Below are 19,204 nucleotides of genomic sequence, written 5' to 3' on the forward strand. Positions count from 1 at the left end.
CAGATTTGCTGTGAAGAAGCTTAAATCCTTTCTATCATTTCCACGTAACTCCTCAGTATACAGACCATCTACCATCCACACACAATCCACTCATCTCTGACAGCAGCGCTAATACCATGTAATCAACCATCCACTCTCAATTTGAACAATTACAATCCATAACCCATCATAACAAACATGCCTCTCTGTCATATTGAAGTGGTTAGTATCAGGGGACAGATTGCTGGTGGACTGGCTGATTCTCCAGGGGTCTTGGACACGGGGAGACCTTGGCTGTCACCCACGGCTGGGATACTTGGATCAGGAACCCGCCTGCTGTCACCAGACCTGTTGCCTCCAGATGGGTCCTGGGTCTGATTTTGTGATTCCCACCCTCGAAGGGCACACTTTGTCCTCCGCCTCCTCCTTCTCCACTCCTTATTTCATCTTATCCCATCATAAGTACATCGGACTTCACCTTCCCTTCATCCCTTTGCCACTTATTAACAAAGCTCAAATCTCCATTCTTTTCTTTAACCTTGACATTCAGCTTGTAGCTCCATGTGACACTTTCATATCATCTCTCATTCATTGGCTCCAGTTTCTTGGCTAAAATCCCCTCTGTGTGTGTGGTGGGAGCATGAGTGTGAATGTGACTGCATGCTTACGAGATGAGCAGACGTACTGCACAGCAAGACCCCTTTGATTCAGCAGAGCAGAGAACCACAGCGAGGCTGTACATTAATTGGTGCTTCTGAGCCGTTAATTTAGGCAAGTACGTTCAAGGACCCACTTTCCTTCCACTTTCCAACAGCAACAGAGGCAGAACAAGCATCCTCTCAAGACTCTTCCACCATTTTCCACTCTCGCTTTCTTTCTGCTCTGTGCCTCTCTACTTTTCCCCATTACCCTTACAGTTCAGCTTCACCCGTTAACATGCCACTTCTACTCACCATCGGATGAAGGGAGACAGCAGGTCACAGTCTCTGCTCTGTCCCTCCACTTCGCCAACTGCCCTGCGCCCACTGCCAGCAAGCCAGAGCTTTCTTTTTCTTTTTTCAGCATGACTGGCTCCCCCAGGTCACTGAATGCGTTAAGCTGTTAATTACCTCAAAGCACAAAACAAGTGGTAGCTTGGCAGCAAAATGAGCAGACATTTAGATTTTTTTTTTTTAAAGAGTACAGTCACAAACCTAAAACCAGAGCGCCAATGAGACAAGCTGCAACAATAGCTGAGGCTGCAGCCACAGTAATAAACAAATCCATCAACAGCAGTAACGGCAACATTCTCATTTTATTTTTGCAGCTTCTCCGCGACCATAAAACTACAGGATAGAGCCATGTGGGCTGGAAGTTCCCCTAAGAAATGAATCAGCTATAAAACAGCAGTAGGATAATACCAGTCTGCCCCACAGGGCATAGTTTCTTCAGATTCACGCTGTGTTGATGCGGGAAATGATTCAGGATGTGTGTGACCAGCATCCTCTCTGCTATGTCTCCCACCATACCATAGTTAAACTGTGCCTTATTAGTTATCTGCTTAGTGATCATAGCAACCTGGCATGGGAAATAAAACCGAGGAGGTGTACAAAGTGCGTATGTGAATGCTTTAATGGAAATAAGTGTTGCTATTTATATCACGTCAGAGAAGAAAAATAATATAATTGCAGTATGGCTGCTGGCGCTGAATATGCTGCTCCAGGCTTTGGGCTTGTGGTGGCTTGTTACTTAGCTGTGAGTGTGTATGTGTGTGTGTGTGCGTGTGTGTCTGAGAATATGCAAGTGTGTGCCTCAGTGTGACAGAGTGCATTCATGTATTCCGGGTGGTACATGGGACTGGCCTGTCCTCTCCCTTCCTGCCCCTCATTAGTCTCTTCTCTTGTTAACAAACTGGGGCTCTGCTGACACCGAGACTTCATAAGAGGGCGATGGACAGGGAGAAGAAGAAGTGTGTGTGTGGGTGTGTGTGTGTGTGTGTGTGTGTGTGTGTGTGTGTGTGTGTGTGTGTGTGTGTGTGTGTGTGTGTGTGTGTGTGTGTGTGAGTGGGGGGAAGCAGCAGCTTAATGACAAGCAAACAGGCCATGAAAAACATTCAGCTCACATACTGGTTATTTGTGTCCAGGAAGTAAAAGTTGGTGTCCGTCTCAGTCATGTCTGCCTGTCTTTTCATCCTGTCCCCCACAGTATCACTCTTGGTCCACTGCCAGCAGGATTGAGTTTATACTCATGGAAATGTCTCTTTTTCACCACTGCAGAGAATGGAAGAATCCAATGCGTCTACCTTATTCAGATATAGGAAAGACACACACGCAAGAACACACTCCCCCTGTGGAGGTACAATAAGCCTACATGGAATGCCAGTTTTACCAACGGGAAGCATCTTTATTCAACAGCCACTTGGCCTTTGGTGATAGCAGCTGCATTCTTTGTTCCTGTCATACTGCGCCACCTCAGGCTTATACAACATGAAATCGCTCCAACTTCTCCAAGACATTCTGTCACAGTTAAAGGGCATAGACAAAAAATATTGAAATCATAGACTTAACAAACTCCGGGGAGAGACTAGCCCGTGGCTGCCGATGAGAGAAACCATAAGAGAGAATTTTTTTTTTTTTTTTTAAGAAAAATGAAAGAGCGCTTAGTATTGACTATATCGGGCTTCCTTCTTTGAACTCTCTCATCTATTCTGGCTGCCTTGGCATTGCACTGGATGTATAAAAGCCATAGAGCAGACAGAGAGATGAGTGAAAGGAAGACAGGACTGGAAAAACAAGTGATTAAAAGATAAAAGGGAGAGAGCAGATGATGAGGGAGCAGCGGTGTGTGATTAAATGGCGGAGGTGTTCCCATTGGGCTATAGCCCTTATTGAATTTTAATGGGGGGCTGGATGATCCTTGACCCTTTGAGGCAGCGGTAGCACCTTAGTGCAGATCAAACTTCCAGGCTTGATGAACCCCCCTGGAAGGCATCTGGGCCTTGAAAATGAGGTGTGTGTGTGTGTGTGTGTGTGTGTGTGTGTGTGTGTGTGTGTGTGTGTGTGTGTGTGTGTGTGTGTGTGTGCGCGTGTGTGTGTGTGTGTGTGTGAGGGCTCACAGGGTCACAGGCAAAAGTGTTTATCCTGCTGCTATGGCAACCCCAGAACTAGCCTTGGGCAAATAACATCAAGAAAAGCTGTAAGTGTGTGTGTCTGTGAACAAGAGAGAGATGATGTGAAGAGAGGATTTAAAAAGGCGAGATGTGTGATTTAATATAAGTCTTAGATTCATACATTTCAAAGAGCTGTCCTGCTCTCTCTCTCTCTCTCTCTCTCTCTCTCTCTCTCTCTCTCTCTCTCTCTCTCTCTCTCTCTCTCTCTCTCTCCCCCACTGCGGCTGGCCTGCCCCTCAATCATCAGGCCCTCCTTTTCACCTTCTCTTTCTCCCAGCTCCACATGCTAAGTGGGAACATTGTTACGGTCAATTTGTCCCATTCAGGGTCCCAGTGGGCAGTGTCCCTGCCCTGACAGGCTGCAGACAGAGACCACACTGCCTGAGAGGCCTTGACATCAAGGTCCAGGGGAGATGGAGAGGAGGAGGAGGGAATAAAGCAGTGGAGAGGAAAGCAAAGGACAGGAAGGAGGGGGGTAACAGGAGAAGCGAGGTAATGAGGGGGGCAGCGGTATGGCGGCAGAATGTGCGAAGGAAAACAAGTAGGTGGGGAATGCTGAGGAGAAAGAATGAAAAGGAGGCTAGAGGTGCCAGGTTTAACACAAGCCCCCAGACTCTGCAGCTCAATAGTATTTATTACCAGTCTGTCAGTCTCAGACTCAAGTGATGCAGATGGCGACAGCTCTGCTCCCACAGAGGACACCTCTAATACATCTGCCTTAGTTTGGCCTAAACCCAGAGAAATACAAGACAGACTGGACAATCTCAGAAGAAATAGCAGGAAACACAGGTGTTCATGCACGTGTATTTGGTGCAATGTTGAAATGTAATTAGACTCAAATGTTTTACCTTATGACTTATTTTGGCTAGGAAGAAACTTCAGCCAGGGGGAAATTAAAGGGTCTGCACACGCAAATTGCAAGAAATCATACTACACTTACCTCCAGAGGTATACACACTTTTCATAGGAAATACTTTCTACCAACAAAATTGTCCTGATGAAAACTGTTGAGAGCGTGTTGATTATCTAGAGTAATAGTTTCACTGTTTCTCAAAAGACATGCTGCAAATCTCAATGCCATAAAAAGTGCCAATTAAATTTCATTGTATTGGGGTGGAAGGAGATCTGCCTGGCTGAATATTTACCACTAGATACAGTAAGTGAAAAAGGGTGGTTTTGTCTTTAACTTAAGTCTTATGTAAAGCAGTCCATAGTAAACAATTACTGCAAAGTAGGACTACTCCAGCTGTTTAGTATTGCACATTCATAAAGTTGGGTGACTCAAAAGAAACGGATTGAGTGATCAAAATAAATCGAAGCGGCAGAGGTAAAAAAAAAACAACCTGACTTTTAGTCCCCATGGGCCAATCTCCAAAAACACTGGATCCCACATTTCCCATAATTTAACTTAAATGCCCACTTATTTCAGATAACATACCTTCACTTTGTAAAACAACCTTTGTTTTGAACTTTCTTTCTTTCAAACTATTTCGACAGCTCCCTCCAGAGCTACAGTAGACATTATACACTGCCGTTTTCACGGGCTGAGCTCCTTATGACTATAACTTTCATGTGCTAAACCAGTGGAGTGTCCCTTTAAATGTAGGCACAGGAAAGTGAAGAGGCCCTAACTTAGATCATAAGAGAAGATTTTTCTGATGAGAGAATCCAAGTTGCTAAATCCAGTGACACCCACTCCATTTTAGCTTTAATGTTTAATACAGGTTTCTACACATTTTCTGCAATCAGATTCTGTGACTGTAGAAAAGACCACAGTTTGACCTAGTAAAAGTAAGCATCTTTACTTTGGCCTGAACTTGTCTGCCGAATGAAGCTTTTGTCTAAATAATCTAGGATTTTTATTTCTACCTCGGAGCTGCCCCAGGCCCACAGGTGACGTAACCCCAGCAGGGTGCAGCAAAGAGGCGGTGAAGAGGGATTAAGTCACTGTGTAAAAGCACCTGTTTTTTTAGCATAGGGTGCAACACTTGCTCCGAGGCAAGGGGTGCAGAGCGGCTGTTGGCGTCAGAACGAAGCGCAAACAGGGCACCCATTCAACCAATGCTGGACAGTGCTGAATCACACTCACATAGGGCACAGACAGACTGATTCTCACACACACACACACACAGTCCATGCAAAACAGGAAGGCAAACAGACACAAAGAGATGTACAATGTCCCTTATGTTTCTGGCTGATAAACATAGGCAAACTCTCACTCACTCTCTCTTTCTTTTCTTAATGACCCACACACACATACTAACACACACACAAACAAACAGTTCTTCAAACTAATTGGCGATGCAGATGCCTTGGTAAAGACAGCGGAGATCTGTCAAGGGCATGTGTTTACGGTCAGATCTCCCCAAATTAACTAACTTTATAATAAATCACTGGGCACTGCTAGCCAAGGATTAGCCAAGCTCCAGTGAGCAGTTTGTTAAGCTTTGAGGAGAAGCACTGGGGACGGTGAAGACATCGCCAAATAGTGACATCAGCTCTGGGACCTTGGGACGGTACAACCCCCCTGCCTGGTTTCCTGGGCACACATTTAGCCTTGTTATCGGAGTTCCCCATTGACACAAAATCCTGCTCCTATATTAGGCATTTACTTGGAACTATTGCTTTTTCTTCCTGTTGGGGTTTCTCTGCTAATCACTTCCAGTGTTCAGGACATGAGCTCTAACATCAGGTACACTGTTCCTTCGATTACTTTCCTTATGTTTGCCTTATATGTCTGTGCAATCTTGCCCCCTACTGAGTCATTTCTTTTGGCAGGAGTAAGGCTTCCTACAGCCTGGTTATTTATATACTGACTGAGAAAACATTAATCCCCTCTCCTCTGCCTGCAGAAAGAAATTAAACTCTTTTGAGGAAGCTTATTATAAAATCCTTCAGTATGATCAAACAAAAGTAAGTTTTATGACACTATTACTGGGTTAAATCTTGACGAAGGGCTAATATTTCTGTAGTGGTTGCAGTAAAACGAACAATATGTGTCAGTGCAGCAGCTCCAAGGTCTGTCTCTTGATCTTTTTGGTTCCCTGATCTTTTTCACAACCCTGTGCCGAACGCTGGAATACTAGTTTTATTTTTGGGTAGATTTTCAGATGATTCTATTCTCAATTCTAACAATGTGTTTTGTCCTTGACTTCTGAGCAAATGAAAACTAGATCCGGTACATTAAGAAGATCAGAGATCGTTTCAGACAGGTATTTCCTCTGTTGTCTATTAATTCATTCCTTCTGATAGCACTTCTCTTGTAATTACTTGTGGGGCGACGGGCCTACAAGAGGATGTCACCCCATGAGAGAAAAGGGCACGACTCTTCTTCTGTCAAGCCAAAGAAGCTGTAGCGCTCAGATGATTAGACAATATCTAGTTCATGATCATCTCTCCCTTCATGTTTCATCTTAACTTCTTCCCTTGCACCACCCACTGTGTCTCCCTTGTTTGCACTGCTGTTAAGGTAAAAGAAAAGGCTCTGAAACCGAGTCTGGTGCAGTACACCACCCCCTGACGTAGCATCTGAGCAGCAGGGAGGAAGGATATATGTGTAACCTGCGGCAGCACCCCTGGGCCCTGGCTGTCAGAGTGGGTGGCAGCCCAGAGGAAGATGAATTAAAGAGGCTCTTGTCCTCCAAGGCTGATTGACACAGTCAGAGTGACGGAAAGGTTAGTGGAGGTGCTGGTATTCCCTTGGCTGTGTCTACCCTTGCATTGGACAAGGAGCACTGTCTCACTTTCTTTAGATGTGTGTCCATCTCTCTCTCCCTCCCTCGCTTCTCCTACTCCTCTCACACACACTAGGGCTCATTATAAGAATGCTCTGACCCTTCGGGACTTCACTTACTTCTCTGTGTCTCTTTCCAGTTCACAAACCTCGGTGTTGGACAAAAGGCAGTTGAAAGGCAATTTGAATTTGAAACAGGGGCCACAACAAAAACATGCAGCCCCCAAATGGTGAAATGTTAGGAGACTTGGAGCCAGCTATTGAGAGTTAGCAGTCCTCGCACAAAAAGCTAAAAATGTGATTTTGACTATCCAGCTAACTAGCTCAGTGTACTGTAAAGACTGCTACTGCAGGGGGAGAGAGGGAGGTATGTCAGAGCCTGAAGGAGGGAATAGTGGACACCAGGAGCCCAGCGGGTAGGACTGTAGAACATGCACAGCCCCTAGCAGATAAACACACGCCATACAAACAACAAACACACACACACACACACACACAGTGAGAAACACAGAGAGAAGGGCACATTTTGACCAATCCCACGGTGAAAACGCATGCAGTCTCTGCTTCCACAGTTCTGCAACTCACTGGCTTGAAAATGAGCTTTTCTAGTTGTGCTCTAAATCAATTGTAATGTCAAAAGGGGAAAATTCATCTTGACACAGCGAGAAAAGTACCAGACTTTTCCAATGAAACAGTTCCTCGAAGAAAACCTGTTTAATTATGGTGTGTGAGTGACATCGGAGGTATTATTAGAGTAGCTTTTATCAGATTGTACAGTAACAATTGGTCTTGGTCAATAACTAATTGTCAGCCATTTTCAATCACACGATCCGAGGCCTGTCAATATCCAATCAATAGGTGGATGGGCAAGTGCCAGCTGAAAGCTCCTTGTTTTGTGCTTGTAGCTGCAAGCTACGCAGTATGAAATTAAGACTTACATAATGAAATCTACTGTAAAAGCAAAGATTACAGATTAACTATGATGTAGGCTATTGATTTAGTTCATTAAACCAATTCCCACAATTAAATTCCTTCGTCAAATCAGAAGCAATAGAATTTATCCAAAGCATCAAGGCGCGATAGAGCCTGTGCCCCTGGAGCGCACCACCACCACCCACCACAGACCTCCACTCCGGACAGCTCGGGTCACTTACCTCTGGTTATCGGCGGAAAGGTGCCGGAGAAACGACAGTATGAGCCGGTTGTGAGTCCCGCTGGATACAAAAAATCCGAGAGTGATCAGAGGCTCGTTAGTGCCTTACCCGATCATGTGTAGGGCTTTGTAAACTACTCCTCCCCGTCGCACCTGTCTCTGGCAAAAACTGATCCCGTACTCCGGCCTGACATCCCTAAGACAACTGTCTCAGGGGTTGTGTGTCCGTGCACCCCTGCTAGTTTCAACACACACACACACACACACACACACACACACACACACACGCAGAGACACGGCACCACCTGTCCCCGGTGCAAAACAGCCCACAAAGAGCTTCTATGTCGCGCAACGACACATGGCATTCCCCGTTGGTCTATGTAGCAATACTCCCTCACAAACAGCCGTCCGAGATCCCCAAGTAATCTGCAAACGCTGGAAAAGGACAACGCAATAATAAGCCATCCAGCACACCACTGGCACCAAACCAGATGCAGCGTTTGGAAATTCTGCCGCTCTCGCTGCTCGCCCAGTTGTTTTATCAATCTTCCGTCCCCACAATAGTTGGTCTATTTTGCCGCTGCGTACGACTGCTGCTCTGTCATTGCTGCGTCTTTTCCCACCTCGGGTTTAACTGAAAGAAAAGACTGTCCTTCTATCTGCCTTTGCGCCCCACTTCCTCACAAAGCGGGGCTCAGGATCCAGCGCGGGGCAAAGTCCCATTCATAGGTTTATTAAAAATAGTTCCTGTTTCTTGGGCTGCACTCAGCAGCTTTGGTGAGGCGGGGAGGACCACTGCGTTTGTCTTCTAGCGGTTGTGTGAGCTACAGCATCTCCGGCACTGCTCCCCGCTGTCATCCACAGGAGACTCCTAAAGCCTGTTCGTGCCAAATCCTGAAGCAGAATTATACGGAGACTGGAATGGAATTGATTGATGACTAATTGGATTTAATTATGAGCCGCCAAATCCCTTTTTTAAAAAACCCACTCATCAATATCACTGACAAGCCAGTTGCGGCAGAAACTTGCTTGCTGTGTGTCGACTAGGCTACCGAAATTAGTCATCTTGTTATAGACACGACAACTACACCGGGGGCGCACATCAGACAGAGAGCACTGTTCTTAGGTAGACTATATTCCAAGTAACCTTTTATACTAAAAAGACAAAGAACAGACGGTTTAGAAAAGGTCTGAAAGGTTACATTTAGCCTGCTGTGCTGACGTTAAAATAAAATCACAAGGCCGATTCAAAGTGACTATTTATTGCTAGGCACTGTGGATAATCTTGTGGTTGAGCGATGTGGTCAGTACCTGAAAGAGACTCACTGTGCTAGGTCAGATAGTGGCTGAGGTGATGATACATTTTGATCAAACACTGGCGACGGTCTTATGTAAGATATTAGCATCAAAACATTTTATTCCCTTTATGTGTTTTAGGCAAAAAGGTTCATTATTTGATATCATGTGATTCAGAAGATATATTTTATAGGACCCACAGAACAGTTTGTTTTAATCTCAAATTCTTGAAAGTCCAAATCACTGCAATTACATATACAGTAACTTGAAAATGGTTTCCATCCCTGAGTTTAAGGTCTTTCTGCTTTGGCCTAAATTAACACAACAAAGGGATAATTTTGTCTAATTAAATCTCAATAAGCCTCCAGCCAAATTGTTAATCTACACTTCTGGGTTTGAGGTTGAGGATATGGAGGAAACTGACTTATGAGTGTTAAATCAGTCTACTCCACATCCTCTTACTGACCGCAAATAGGAATCTAATATGGCCTGTACCTGTAGAGGACCTAATAACAAAATAAGCAGTGTCAATGGATAATGCTGGTGCTGTTTGATATGTCTTAAAGACCTAGCCTACTGGACCTCTGCATGAAATTGCACTGAACCAATGTTACTTTTAAGCTTTGATTCATGAATAATTCATTGCTGAAATACTGATTCCTATAGGCTTGAAGGCTCATGTGTGTAGGTTACTCTCTTTGCCATCTTAATAAATCTACTCCCAGCAATTTGACAGCCTATTTGATACAATCTGCTAATCAGTGCTGCAAAATCAGATGACTCAACTCCAGATTTGGGAGAAATTTTTTAAAAGCTGTTATTACTGAATATGATTTAGCCTAAGGTTATCTCATTTGAGATTTAATACCAAAAAATATTTTTGCATAAGATATTGTTACTTCATGTACATAAGTAAATGTCTTAAAATAATCGCTTTCTTGAATGTCAGCAGCAATTCTGGGTGGCGGAAGCTGTTTTGAAAGACGCCTCTAAAAGGCTTTCTCTTGTCATATTATGGCTATTATTATACACGTTTCTTTTTTTCAATCCACTGTCATTTTGTGGAGTTTATAATATAGCCTACTTTTGTGTGACATTGATATTATTGTAGGACATTGCTTCGGTTTGCTTGTTGTTTTGTTTTGTTTTTGTCTTATCTTCCTGTACACAGCCAAAATGTGCCTGCGCCAGCACTGTAATACGTATTAACATTGTTCATCCCGCTTACCTTATCGTCCCACGCTGCCTGTGACTTTGTAGCCTCCACAATTAAAACTTAAAAAGAAAGTTTCCTTTGTCCAGAGGAGGCATGCTAAAAGTCTTTGTACAGGCCCACTGTGGTTACAACAGAGGAAACTGCTCTGACAGCAATATCATTATTCAGGCAGAATTAATTTCACCAACAGTGGAATAATGATGAGTTGTCCCTACGCACTTGATTTCTGTCCCTCTATTGCTCTCACATACAAACCATCACACCTGTGTGTCTATACGAATCGAGACCATAGTGTTTTGTCTTGAAAAATCACGAGGAGTTTCCTGTCTGTGTGTAAACTTATGAGTCTGCATGTGTGTGAGTGTGTGTGAGAACTGACACCTTTTATAGCTTTGCCCCAGCTGCTGCACTACACTCTTACTCCTCCCAGAATCAGTGTTGGAAACTAACCAAGCATTTTTCTTTAAGCGGCACTATGTAACTTTTGCTGAAGAGCAGCCACTTTGGCTACAAGTGAGTGTTATGTAATAATGACAAATTCAGTGAACAGTAGTACAAGAAGAGAACAGTTATCAAGTCAATTAATGCAGGAATATTTATCTAAATTGTAATTGTTATCTAACATTAGTCACAATTAGCTACTGGTCATACCAAGTTTGTAGTAGCAAAATCCAAAGTTCAGAATCGAGCAAGGCTGTGTTTTATTGCTTATGAATTAAACTTTTCATTTATAAAGAGGAATAATGTGTTATTTCTTCTGTAAAAAGTTAGGCTAAATAGTTTTAGTATAATTTTTAGACACGTGGTTTTTACTTGTATCTGTTTTTCTTCTACATTTAAAGAATGAAAAAATTATTTACATTTACATTTGTTTGAGAGGTATAGTTACAAGTTCATAGATACACAACATATGCTTAACTAATAAAATATAATGGTCTTATGCAGATAAATCTCCATCTCAATGGTTATGACATAGTAATATAGGTGGCTGTAATCAATGTATAGCAATGAATCATATAACTACTTGTGAAAGGCAACGAACCCACTTAAAACTATGACTTGACTCAGAAGTTCTCCACAGCTTTGTAGTGTCTTTTAGCTTTTCAGCTTATTGTTTTGGTTTTACTGCCAAACTTTACAGTTTTGGTTTTGTTTTGTAAGCGCTGGCTGCAGCAGGCAGCAAAAAAAGCTCTAAAAACCAAACTGTACACTTACCTTCCTAGCATCAAACGGCAGATATATTTGTGGAGCATTTAGCAGCTACAGAAGCAGGAGTTGGCGGAGACCGAAAACAGGTTAAACAGATTAGAGTTAAAAGGAGAGTTGATATTGGACTTACATTCGACAGGTAGCTAGAACCATCATTCCAAATGAATGCTAACTTGATCCGTTTATGTCTGATGTGTAAATTAGCAGCTGTTTGGAAACAAGTTTGTCATATCAACTTAAAATGTGATGATATGTCAGTGTTGTGTTTACAGTTTGTTTTTTATACTGACTCCAAGTGGCCAAAAAATCAGTTGTTGCAGGTTTCAGTACATATTGGGATGATACTTTTGTACCTTTACTCAAATAAGAATGAATGCAGGACTTTTCTTGTAAGGGAGTATTTTTATATATTGTAGTGCTGCTTTTCTTGAATATGTCTTCCAACCATTGCTTAAAATAGGAGATATTCAGGAAAACCAGTTCTGTGTAGGTAACACAGGATGTATGCAGGAAGAGAGGGAGGACTTCCACAATAACTGTCAGTGTACATAATGTAGCTACAGTACTTTGATATTAAATAGCTCTCCAAGTGTTTGTTTTTTTGAATCCCCAGATTAGCTTCTTTATTCTGTTTCCAGCTACTTTGCATATAAATGATTCAGGACACAGAATCTTTGAGCTACGTTCAACAAAATAACTTATGCCATGTCATCTCCTGTCAAAGTTTGTGTGCTGACAATAAATAAATAAATAAATAAATAAATATGTGTTTTGTTCATCTGTTTCCTTTCATCCCACTCGGTCTGTCAGAGAAGGCCGTCAGTAGACCTGAGCCAGATAAAAAGGGAGAAGAGCTGCCTTGAGAGAGCAAGAAAGCTTAGGTAGAAAACTACAAGCTTTGATGGAGAATGCACTTTTTAATCTTTAAACATAGGGAAATAGAGAAGAGCAGCCCAGTTGTCCTCCCCCTGAAGTACAGTAAGAAAGCAGAGGAGAATGGTGTAGCTTTAAGAAGGGATATGCTGATGCCAAAGTTAGATTAACTCTTCACAGCAAGAGCTTTTGTCTGCTAACTTCCAAGATTAGCAGAAATATGAATGTAAAATAAAGATGCCTCAGTCTCCTTTTCTATCCCACCAAGTAATCACATGGTTCAACAAAGATGCACACACTGCATGTGGGGTTCATGTGATCAGACACATTAACTTCACGGGTTCTGTTGCAGTCATTCTGACAACTCAGTCATTTAATAAGTGGGTTCACATAGCTTTAAGATTATGACTAATTCATTAATGTTCACAAAACCCATAAAACATTTGAAGCATGAAAAATATCAATTTGAACTGACTTTTAATACAAGTGGCGTATTTAACTAATACTTTTTGTTTGAGTTTAAGGTGTTCATTTGCAAGGCAGCTGAGCGCTATCATTTGTAAATGACTGTTTACAAAAAACATCTTGAAATGCTAAAACTTTAAGCTGCAAACTTGAGCTCGATTTGATAATTTTAAAATATGGAGCTTTATCTTTTGAATTAAGAACAATATCATTCTGGTCTGTTGTATAGGTCTCCATCAACTCAAGGACTGGCATTAAAAAGCAAGTTTGATATGACACAGTTTCATGCTAAATTGAAAAAAAATACAGTTTATTAGTACTGTGGAGAAGACAAATCACAATAGTCAAATTATTTGACAGACGCTCTGTGTTTTCTTCTCGCAATGTTATAGCTTCAATTTAATAAATGTTGATTATAGTTAAAGTTGCAAACTATTAGCAGTGTGTGATAAAGTGAGCAAAAAACTAAAGAAATACCACTCGCATTGCCTTGTGCAGCATTTACAGCGAGAATCTGGATCAAATGAAAACCCAGAGAATGACCTATACTGACAGCCCCTGGTGTGAGACTGCTCCAGTATTCATACAAAACATGAAGGCAGCGAGCTCAATTTTGAATCGCTTCTCTTCTCAGCGTGACATGTAAACAGTAAAGCAAAAAGGTCTGAATAAAAAGGCTTTGTTTGGATTTGAATGAGGGCAACAACAAGTCTGCTTTCATAAATGATGGATGGTTGTTCATCTCTTGTACGTGAAACAAGCTAACTCAATTTTATATTTACTCATGTTTATGCAACGTATCGAGTTCTTTACTGTTTGTGCAAAGGCCTGTTATTTGCTTTTGGTTAGTTTGTAACACTGCTCGGAATCTAAAGATGACTTTGTAATTAATACTCTAAAAGTACATTTAAGATGTGATTACTTATAAGATTTACATAGTCTGAATATGAAATAATTTACAGTCAGTGTGTGAAGAGACTTGATCAGCTTGCTGTAAATTAGTTAGGACCAATCTGGGTGACTTTATTATCACTGTGAAGTACTGCTGGGGCAGCCATCAATCTGCCATTATGACTGTGGTGCCGAGATGACAACGCAGAGGAAATGAGTTGGGATATTGAGTGGGAAGAGAAGGCAGAGAGATGAGAGAGGGCAGCACACTTTGCTGTGAAGAGATTTGAAGAAGATAATATTGGAGAAAATAGTGGGAAATGATAAAAGAAGCAAAGAAAAAAACATACTGAAAGGGATAGGGATCAATACTAAAACATACTGAGATGTATTTTATACACAGAGAGGAGAGATGGAAAAAGCAAAGCTTGGAGAATTGATGAATGGTGAAAAAATGTGCACTTTGTCTCACCTCTCCAAGTCACAGCACATCAGGCCTTTTGTTTGAGGAAGGGTCACAGTAATGTGCGATCACTGTCAAAACTCATACAATCACAACACTATAAAGAACCATAAATATTTCAGGGTCAGTCAGCTCTTTCCATGTTTCCTCTCAACCTCTGCTGAGGCAGCTGACCCGTTATCGGGGCTCTGGGGTGAAGTAAGCACTCCAAAATAAACAGGAGAGACCCTGAGATATAGAGGTGCAGCCGCTGGTATTCAAAAAGCGATGGAAAAGTCATAAAACACAGTATGAGGAAATTGTGCATTCTCTTTTTGAAGCAAAGTTGAGGCTACTTGTTGGCCATGGCAAGACCAAGATCTGTTATTTGTTGCTTTTCATTTTGTATGTTGCATGCAGTGACCTGGCATTCCTCATGTTCTCGGACTGTGGCTACAAATCTTTTAGATTATGTGTTTTTAAGGTTTGCTAGAGGTTCCCCCACAAATCACTTTTCCAATATCCTTTAAGCTGAAGGCACAACAGTCGTAAAGCGTCTGTAGCCTGTTAAGTTTTCCTCGCAGGGCAATTTTACTCGAAAGATTAAAGACTGTTACTCTCCCTAAAAAGTTTAATGCATAAAGTTAATGACTTTTATGAGCTTTCACTTTGAGCTTCCATTTACTTTCTTGCAATGTTCACTTCTCATACGCTTTGGATTGTTGTTGTTTTTTATGAGTATGGACAGATTCAAGGTAGTGTCCAATATCAGTAAATATTTATTGATTGGGAAAAACCATGACCTTCACCCAAATCATTGACTCGAAAACAATTACATATAACATGCCTCCATGTTAGTTTTGGTCTGAAAGTAAATCACTTTCTTGCCGAGAGTTAGACGAGATGATTGATACCACTATCATGTCAATACAGTACATGTAAAGTAGCTGGAGTCAGAAGCGCTGAGCTTAGCTTATAGGATAAATACTTCAAACAATGGGAAACAACTAGCCTGGCTCTGTCCAAAGGTTATAAACCCCACATGCCAGGACCTCTAAAGCTCACTAATGAACATGGTATACCTTGTTTGTTTAATCTGTACAAAAGGGTGTAAAAACGTCAAAGTGCCATTTTTCAGGCTATTTCTTGGCCAGAATCAGTAACTTCCTGGCTGGATGGGAACTGCAGCAGGCCAAGAAACAGTCTGGGACACAACCCCCCCCTAAAACTGCAAAGCATCATTTTTACATTTCCGGGTTAAACAAACAAGATGTAACATGCTAATTACTGAGCTTTAGAGGTGCTGGTAGGTGGAATTTTTTACCATTTGAAAGAGCCAGGCTACTGTTTCCCCTGTTTCAAGTCTTTATGCTAAGCTAAGTTAAGGTGTTGGCTACAGCCAAATATTTACTGTACAGGCATGAGAGTGGTACTAATGTTCCCATATAACTTTCAGCAAGAAAAATAGGCATAGTTTCCAAGATTCCAAACTATTGCTTCAAACTGGCCTCAGTGCAGTTTCAGATCATGATATTCTTAATCATCAATATATGTTAAAAGAAAGAATGTTAATAATGAATACCTTGCTTACCAGCATGTGAATGACTCAAGGTCAACCTCCTGTCTCTTTATTATTTCAACATGATGGAGTAGTTCTTTCACACAGCTGGTGCATTACCCTTGCCTTGGTTATGCCTTATTAATATGTTATTGAGCATTATATAGAAAAGGCAAAGGTTCATATCAAGTTTCAACCTGCAGATGATTTGTAGCTGTGTTGTATGTTACTGATACCTCATGTTGCAAGCCTCCGGAAATTTGTTGCAGGATGTTGGAAATAAGATTCCCATCAATGGTGTGGCGCAGACGAAACCAAGCAGATCTGGTCATCTATTAATGGGTGGAGGCTAATTTCTACAGTTTCAAGGCTGCTGACAATGAAGAGCAGAAGGTGAAGCAGGAGGGGAAAACAAATGCTGAGCCAAAGAAATGCTTGTGATGTGATCGCAGTACACCTGAGACTTGTGGCTTAATAGTAAAGATGAAACAGAGCAAATGGGTTTCATTACGGTGTAATTGTACTGCTCTTTTCATTGTGCAGTAAAGACCATGTTGCTTGCAAAATTGCTCTTTGATGATGATGGATATTTTATTGAAACAATTCATCTTCCCCACAACACGCTTCAAAGACTGAAAGCGCACCTGGGATTTAAACATTTTAAGTTTTTTATGGTCACTTTAGCATTTTCTTCTCAATTATTTGTTGTTTTGGATTATTTATTGGTCTGTTTGTTTTAATTTGGGGATGTTAACAATGTTAGTGGCAACTGGACTAAATGTATGCAAATCTGTGTGCTTCTATACTGCGTTGCATTGCATTTCATTGCATGTTGTTTCACATATAGGGTACTCCGTTTAGTCTTTTACCATTATTTATTAGTGCTATTTCCTGCTTTGCATAAGGCAGTTTGCGTATTTCTTTTCTATTCTGACCAAATGATCTGAAAGTAGGAACTTCTATTTACTCTGGAGATGGCATAAATATCTTAAAGATGAATCTACTGTAGGCTATATAAATACAATTTGTGGGTTCTGCTCTCACATCCATGAAAATTTGGTCAAATTGCCAATTTATTGCTCTTATCTTGAAAGGTATGTCTACAGACAGAAAGAGAAAGAGAGAGGGATGATTGGGGGGGTGGTATGATCATTTTACTCTGAGGGATGAATGATTTTCCTGTTATCTACTAATCTTCAATTACTCAATATCCAGAACAATTTTGGCCTCAATCAACTGATCCAGTGAAGCAGAGTTAAGAGTTAAGCAGGAACAGATGAGAGCCTTCGGGGCACATGTTGCTAACTCTTGTGCAAGACAGTGTGGTGGCACTGGTGTGCATGGATTTGTGTGTGTGTGTGTGTGTGTGTGTGTTTTAATTAAAGGTACAAAATGCAGAGGTTGGAATTGTTTGGTCATTCAAAAACATATCAAACAATAAGAGGGAAACGAGCCACACAACTGTGGTCAAGACAACATACCCCTGTTTCTCACCTCATGCTATTTTCTCTCACTCTGAGCCGTTTACTCTCATGACCACAGTCTAGTGTTAGAACATAAACTGTTACCAGTGCAGCCTGGATTTGAAATCTAGCCAAAACAAAGCTAAAACAGGTCCTATTCAATGGCTTTCTGATGGCAACATTAGAGGTAATCTGTTTCCTTTCTCTGGAGCCTGGTGCAGGCGTTTGGGAAAATACAAAGAGACACATAATGAAAACTGTAATGGTTTGAATAATGAAAATCCTCTCTGAATGAAATGGGAGAGTTAATAGACTTCTAGTGGTGATGATACACACCATCCAACAGGGGAAGTCACTGTACTGGTTTTACAGTTATAGAGTACACAGTATGATATGTGAATGCCACATGAAGAAAAAGGTTATGGGAAAATCACATTCCCAGATTCTGTAATAAGTACATTAAATGAATGCAACTATTGTTACTGTCTGTTCTGCTTTACCATCCATGCTTTATCTTTCCTGAAGATTTTTAAATATTTTTATTAATAATTAATTAAATTAATATTTAATCCAAAAACTGACTCCTTGCTCCGGAGTTTTAGTGCATCTGCAGCACAAAGATCTTAAGGATGTGTGGGTGAGGCTACAGAAAAAAGGCTACGTTGACTTAATGGGTAAAGACTGCCCTCTCAGGGTTTACTACGTCAATTGCACTTAACATGGTTGCCTGACTTGCACAGCTCAGCCATCTGGCTGTGAAGAGTCGGGAAAAGTGACATTCAGCATCACATGTGATTCACCAGAAATAAGTAGTTAATTGTTGTTACAGCTTTTCTTGGTGAAGAGCATCTGTGTAACATTTTGGTGTGAAAGTGCATGTTAATGGTAGTTTGATTGGACATGTGTGCTGCAGCATCAACTGTGTTCTCTCGAAAGACCAAGACCAAAAAGGCTAATCTAATGTAGCCTAATGTACGAATAATTCACAGGTGGGCTTAAAACTATTTACAAATGAGTAAGAGTTTGATAACTTGACTTAAGGTCCACTTACTAGATTTCTTCTGGAGCTTTCTTGTAGCATCTGGCTGCATCTTGGGGCCTTCATCAGCGGAGGAACTTTATCATGGAGAGGGAAGAATAATAATTTATGAATGAATAAAAAATTGACTACTAAAAGAAATACATGACTATAACTCAATACATGCATATCATTTATATACTAAAGAAATACTGCATGTTTGTTAGTCACACAAAACATGAAGACATATTAACTGTTTTTGCAGCAGTTATCAGTGCTGGGGAGATATAAAGTATTCAGATCATTTAGTGATCATATAGCAGTAACAGTAGCAATACCACTTACAGTGAAATAACAGCTATTGTCAGCAAGTGTACTTAAAACTTCAAAAGTAAAAGTATTCATTATGCAGAATTGCTGCATTAACATGTAAGCACATGTTAGCATTTCAGTGTTTAACTTCGAGATGGAGCTAATTTTTAATAGCTTTATGTAGGCTACTGATGGATAGTTTGAGGTATGGATGTAAAATGTTTTTTTTAAAAGTCTAAAATCTAAAGCTGCTAAAGAAATGGGCCCAATGGGATAAAAAGTAGCCTACAATATTTGCCTCTGAAATATAGTGATATAGATATTGCCACACTCAAGTAAAGTGCTTTAAAATTGTACAGGCTACAAAGTCGGCTACTTGACCAATTTTCTACTCCTGTCGAGAACACAATGCTGTCAGATAGTACAAAATGTCGAATGTCGTGTTAAA

General features: G+C 41.1%; 1 protein-coding gene across 1 annotated transcript in view; it reads right to left on the bottom strand.

Moving 5' to 3' along the window:
• The window catches only part of sema6bb (sema domain, transmembrane domain (TM), and cytoplasmic domain, (semaphorin) 6Bb), a 275,790-nt gene extending 266,984 nt beyond the window's left edge, over positions 1-8,806 (bottom strand). Inside the window, exon 1 of the mRNA XM_046049049.1 lies at positions 8,015-8,806. The gene's annotated coding sequence lies outside the window, so the exon portion shown is untranslated. The remainder of the gene's footprint in view (positions 1-8,014) is intronic.
• Between the last annotated feature and the right edge of the window lie 10,398 nt (positions 8,807-19,204).

Source organism: Micropterus dolomieu, linkage group LG05 (genome assembly GCF_021292245.1).
Source record: "Micropterus dolomieu isolate WLL.071019.BEF.003 ecotype Adirondacks linkage group LG05, ASM2129224v1, whole genome shotgun sequence".
Classification (NCBI taxonomy): Eukaryota; Metazoa; Chordata; class Actinopteri; order Centrarchiformes; family Centrarchidae; genus Micropterus; species Micropterus dolomieu.